Source organism: Delphinus delphis, unplaced genomic scaffold, assembly GCF_949987515.2.
Source record: "Delphinus delphis unplaced genomic scaffold, mDelDel1.2 scaffold_84, whole genome shotgun sequence".
NCBI classification, from domain to species: Eukaryota; Metazoa; Chordata; class Mammalia; order Artiodactyla; family Delphinidae; genus Delphinus; species Delphinus delphis.
In genome coordinates this window covers 984,919-990,952 of record NW_027192705.1, presented here as the reverse complement: position 1 = coordinate 990,952, position 6,034 = coordinate 984,919, and the positions used below count along the sequence as shown (strand labels likewise).

General features: G+C 41.7%; 1 pseudogene; it reads left to right on the top strand.

Moving 5' to 3' along the window:
- Positions 1–235: 235 nt before the first annotated feature.
- On the top strand, positions 236–826 carry LOC132419393 (NOP protein chaperone 1 pseudogene; annotated as a pseudogene).
- The last annotated feature ends 5,208 nt before the right edge of the window (positions 827–6,034 follow it).

Sequence of the window (6,034 nt, the reverse complement as noted above, 5' to 3'; positions counted from 1 at the left end):
TATATGACATTACAGAAAACAAATTGGCAATTAAATGTCATTTCATATCAGTAATTTATATATATATATATATATATATATATATATATATATATATATATATATATATATATATATATATATATATATATATATATATATATAGCTTAAACTCATCAGTTAAAAAACAAAGATGTCCCTAGCCTTTATCCGGCATCCGGGCTTGGAGGGGCTGCTCTGAAGACGGGCGAGCAGCATGGAGGCCCGCGGCGAATCCCAGCCTGACACGAGTTGTTCGTCGTTTTCCTGGGACGGCTCCGGGGTCTCGGTGTCCAGGGAGGTGCTGACGGCGGGCAGTGTCGGCCACGGAGGTATACGGGACAAGTTGGTCATCAACTCCAAGCCTAATTCCAGAAAGAATTCCACTCTTCAAAAAGTTCGGAAAAAGAGGAGTCCCCTATTGGACCAAGTACAGAGCTTTCTCCCACAGATGGCTCAGGCAAACGAAAAGTTAAGGAAAGAAATGGCAGCTGCACCACCTGGTCATTTCAATATTGAAAATATTGACACTCTCGGAAAAGTTATGCAAATGGTTATGGCCTTGTTTGAGATGAATCAGTCTGATTCAAAAGAGGAGGACAGTTCAGAAGAGAATTCACAAGACAGTTCAGAGGACAGTTCAGAATTTGAGGATGAAGATGATAGCACCTCTTCTGAAGGTGAAGTCACCATCGATACCATTAAGCTTCCTAATTTAGAAGATGGAAAAGGCAAAATAGAGGTTCTGGACCGTCCTGCCAGTGAAAAAAAAGAAAACAGGGACATAAACAATCTGAGAAACAGGTGATAGTTCCCGCTAATTCTGTGAAAAAGAATGTGGCTTGCTGGTTATTTTGCATTTCAGATCCCTTGGTGCCTGTTTGCAAAAATGAATGTATTTTGCTTCTTGGAGAAACAAGCTAGCTTTTAAAGAGTTGGAAGAGATAGCATTTGGGGATCTTCTAAGAGCAGACTGTTTTTGATCTCATGCTAAAGAGATTTAGTTTAGAAAGCTTAACTTTATGTATGGTGATGAGTGAATTTGTTGACATCCTCTTTCATCAACATAGACTTCAGAAATCTCAAACTTATTTTAAAGTAAAAATACAAGTTACCCGTTTGTTTTTGTTTTAAATTGACCTCTTGGGGCTTCCCTGGTGGTGCAGTGGTTGAGAGTCCGCCTGCCAATGCAGGGGACACGTGTTCATGCTCCGGTCCAGGAGGATCCCATATGCACGGAGCGGCTGGGCCCGTGAGCCATGGCCGCTAAGCCTGCGCATCCGGAGCCTGTGATCCACAACGGGAGAGGCCACAGCAGTGAGAGGCCCGCGTACTGAAAAAAAACAAAAAACAAACAAAAACTTATGTTGGGGTTTTTTTAGGCTATTTTAAAGTCACATTTATTTGTTACCATCAAAATGGGTTCAGTGAGGGAGAATTTTTTTTTTAAACATCTTTATTGGAGTATAGTTTCTACATAATGTGTTGGTTTCTGCTCTGTAACAAAGTGAATCAGCTATATGTATACGTGTGTGCCCATGTTCCCTCCCTCTTGCGTCTCCCTTCCACCCTCCCTATCCCACCCCGAGGGAGAAATTTTTTACAAAGAAAAGAATTACTTATATTTAGATGCCCTCAGACATATCTACTTTAATTTAAAAAAAATCCTTTCCAGTTTCAGCTGGAAAACTGGTGCTCTGTGGTTTAATCACTGTCAGTGACTCTGTAGCCTCTCAATGCATGTAAAATTTGCTGGTTGGAAAATTTTGTGTTTTTTTTTTGGTTTTCTTTTTCTCATAAAGGAATTTTTTGTTTGTTTCGGCTATTAACATTATTCTTTCCAGTTGCCCACAGTTTTGAAACCTATTCATTGTAGAGAATAGGGACATCCCAGGAAAATAGGTCACAGTACATAAAATGGTAGTAACAGGTTTTCCCTTTCAAACGGCAAAATTATCCTGCATTGGAGTTGCCTTTCTGCCACATTCTTGATCTTATTTAACTTGTTTGGGACCTCATCTGCCATGGGACTGGCTTTGCTCAGAATATAGACCTGAGAGTTTAAAGGACTGTCTCCAAGTGCATTGAGCTCATGAGACTTTGTTGCCTAATATTTTAGGGGTTTGTTTTAACTATTTTTTCCTACTCCTCTCATTAGCTTATGACATCTTGTAAATACTCTGAAGATAATTCTCCAAGTTCCTTCTGGTATTTTTCATTGGGAATTGGAAATCGGCTGTGCACTCAAAGTATGCAGAAGTGAACAGATCTGGAAACGAGACTTCTCAGCTGCAAAGGGTATACTTTGTAGCACCAAACACAGCTGTGATGGATTATTGGTGTGAATATTTAAGGATTGTCTTCTACCAGATAATATTCATGCCCCATTGTGGGAAGAGTTGTATTTGTCTGGTTCACTCCTTAGCTTGGTGCATGGTACACAGTAGGCACCGAATGATGTCGATAAATGTATTTACAGGTATATTGAGGATGTACAGGGCATTTTAAGCCATGCTATCCATGCGGATATGAAAGTGTAACTTCACTGGAAATACAAAGCCAAGTAGAAATAGTCTGATGGTCAGTGAAAGAGACTCTTCAGTCTAGAATACATACTAGTGTGTAGAATTATATTTCTCTCCTGCCATGGCCTTCTCATATAGTACAACTAGGTATTCTATACAGTTAAAGAAGTCAACTAAATTCAGTTCCTCTGGACATTCTTATGACATAGGAGGAAAAGGAAAAACAAAAATTTAATATGTGATAGGGATGTCGTTTTAAGTTAAGTGTAAAATGGTTGAATTATTTAATACACAGAGTCAGGGGTGGCTGTTTTTAAACCAATTTGGATACTAAGATAAATTATGTAGGTCTTAAAGATTTAAATATAAAGAAATAAAATAAGTTTCATACTAAAATATAGGTGAGTATTTAATAACATTAAAAAAACAAAGATGGACAAGATAGACATAAAAAGGGTCCAACTATATGTTGTCTACAAGAGACTCACTTCAAAGTATGGACATTCATATGCTGAAAGTGAAAATATTGGAAGAGATATTGCATGAGAACACTAAGCACAGAGAAGAGGAGTGGCTCTTCTGCATCTGCAGCTGAGGCTGTGGCCCCTACTCTTCAGGGAGTAAACAGAGGCAGGGGCAGGTGCTAGGGCACCCCTCCCACCCTCTGCACCCTGAGCCAGGGAAGTCAGAAGGACTTGGTCCCCCTCCCGAGTTCCATTCTTCCTCCAATGAGAATGGTACTAATCAATAAAGACCAGGCTATAGAGCTGATTCACTTTGTTATAAAGCAGAAATTAACACACCAGTGTAAAGCAATTATACTCTATAAAGATGTTAAGAATAAAGAAAAATAAAGACCTGGGGAAAAGAGATGGTCCCCGTGGAGAATGCCTATGTCCTAAGTTTATCTGCTGTCGGATTGGCTTGAGAGAGGGCAGGAGTTACATGATGTGTTCTCTCCCTTCAAATCCATTAACTTTTTCTTTCTTGATGCACACACACACACACACACACACACACACACACACACACACAAACCAGTATAAAGCCCGTATATATAGAATGCTAAAGGGTTGGTCTATGAGCTTGGAAAGAGGGAAATAGAACACTTGAGGCCAACTGCAGCAATGTGTTTGTGTCTGTGCATGTGCATTACTAGGTGGAGGGTCCACAGTATCCATCAGATACTTAAGGGAGAACATATCTCCCAAGTGTTCTGGATTTTGTAAATTATCATAGGACAAGAGTCTTCAAGAAAAATCAGGTAGCTCTCTCACACACCACTCATTAAAGTAACAAATATTTATTGAGAGTCTCCAGGATTCCAGCATGTGGAATTTTCTGGAGACTAAGAGGTGAAACGTATAACCACCTTCACCAAGTTTATAGCTCAGTGGAGGCAATAAGAATTAATATCTCACAGTTTTTCTATTTAAGTATGGCTCAGGGTTTAAGGTAATTTTTCTGCATCGTGTCCACAGTGTCCCAGGACTGACGCCCTCCTCAAGCTCAGCACCTAGAACACAGATCTGATTGAGCTAAACTGGTGATGCACCTGCTTCCCAGCAAGGCTGTGGCCTCTAATGGCTGTCTCCTGCTCCTGTGTCCGTGGCCTGATCAGGATATGGGAGACACTTAGGCTGATTCCTCAGTGCGTTGTGTACTTCCACAGCCGAGAACTTGCTGAGCAAAACATAACTTCTTTACTTTTGTGAACACATGGCCTCCAAAAGGCAGAAATATTTAGTGACAATGTACTGAGGACATAATTCCTTATTCATTCCCTGACCTCCACTCTCTGTCACAGAGACATGCAAAACCACGGAATCAGGCTTATGGGTCATGACTTGGCTGTGTCAAGAAGTTCTAGGCCATGTGGGAAGACTCCTCTCTCCTCTGAGATTTCTGCTTCAACCAACGGGGAGCGGCTTCCCTTCAGGTCTGAACTGAAACCCTGTAAGTTCATATATTGAAGTCCAGACACTTGTACCTCAGAATGTGACTGTATTTGGGAATAGGGCCTTAAGAGAGATGAAGTTAAAATGGGTCACAAGGGTGAGCCCTAATCCAGAGCTGTGCCCCTATGAGAAGATTAGGACACAGCCATGCACACTCAGCTCATAGAGTTAAGTCCATCTGTGGATGCAGCAAGAATGCAGCCACCTGCGAGCAAGGGAGAGAGGCCTCAGAAGAAACTGAACCTGTAGACACCTTGATCTTGAACTCAAAGCCTCCAGAGCTGTGAGAAAATTAAGCCTCCCAGTCTGCACTATCTTGTTCTGGCAACCCTAGCAAAACCCTAATACAGCTTTATTTCTCCTCTATCCTCTTTCTTGCAAATAAAACATGAAAATAGCACCAAAAAACACAGTGTATAAAGTATTTGAAAGAAAAATGCAGGGGAGCCACTGCAGGGGCTGAGGAACTACACAGCCATTGATTCCCCTGGTTTTCTTTGTCTGCTACCAAAGTAAGGGAAAATAGTCAAAATCACCATGGAAGGCTTGAGTAGACATTTTAGAGAAGGCATAGCTCTCCCTGGTAAAACAAACTTGACATGTACTCAGTTGGTAGAAATAGTAAATGCATTTTAATCCTTGGAGGTTTAAAAAATTCAATTTCTTGGATTTCTAGAGAGGTTGTAATCCATGTACATGGTTGAAGGTCCTGAAAATTGCATTACATTGTGCCCTGCACCGCCTTCCTTCTTTGCCCAGGAGCCCCTGCCCTCCACAGGTAGCCATGTATCTGGTTTCCCACAGCAAACATCCAGAGTGTCTTTATGTGCATACAAGCAAATATGAATATACACTTCTCCTTGGCACCCTAAGTAAAAAGACAAATAGTAGAACACTGGGCACGGTGTTGTTATAGCTTGCTTTTATTCATTTGACAGTATCTTGCAAATTATCCTCTATCAAGACATCGTTTCCTGCACGACAGTGCACGGAATGGATGATGTACTACAATGCACTTTGCCAATCCACGTTGGGATGCACGCTGATATTCAATAATCCGTTTATATTACAAACAATGCAGCAATGCATAATTCTGCTGCTAGCAAATGTGTAGGGTATGTTTCTAAAGGATTTATAACATGGAGTTTTTTTTTTTTTTTTGCAGTATGCAGGCCTCTCACTGTTGTGGCCTCTCCCGTTGCAGAGCACAGGCTCCGGACGCGCAGGCTCAGCGGCCATGGCTCACGGGCCCAGCCGCTCCGCAGCATGTGGGCTCTTCCCAGACCAGGGCACGAACCCGCATCCCCTGCATCGGCAGGCGGACTCTCAACCACTTGCGCCACGAGGGGAGCCCCCTGGAGTGTTTTTAACAGCATTTGATAAGATACTCTGCTGCTGAATCCTTCTGTGGAGACTAGCAATGAGCCTTTCTCTTTCTGTAAACTGCAACTTATCAGATCTATCCCCCCACATATCTTTAAGAATGCTTTCCAGCCTCTTGTACCATTCAGAAACCCTCCATAATCTGCTCAG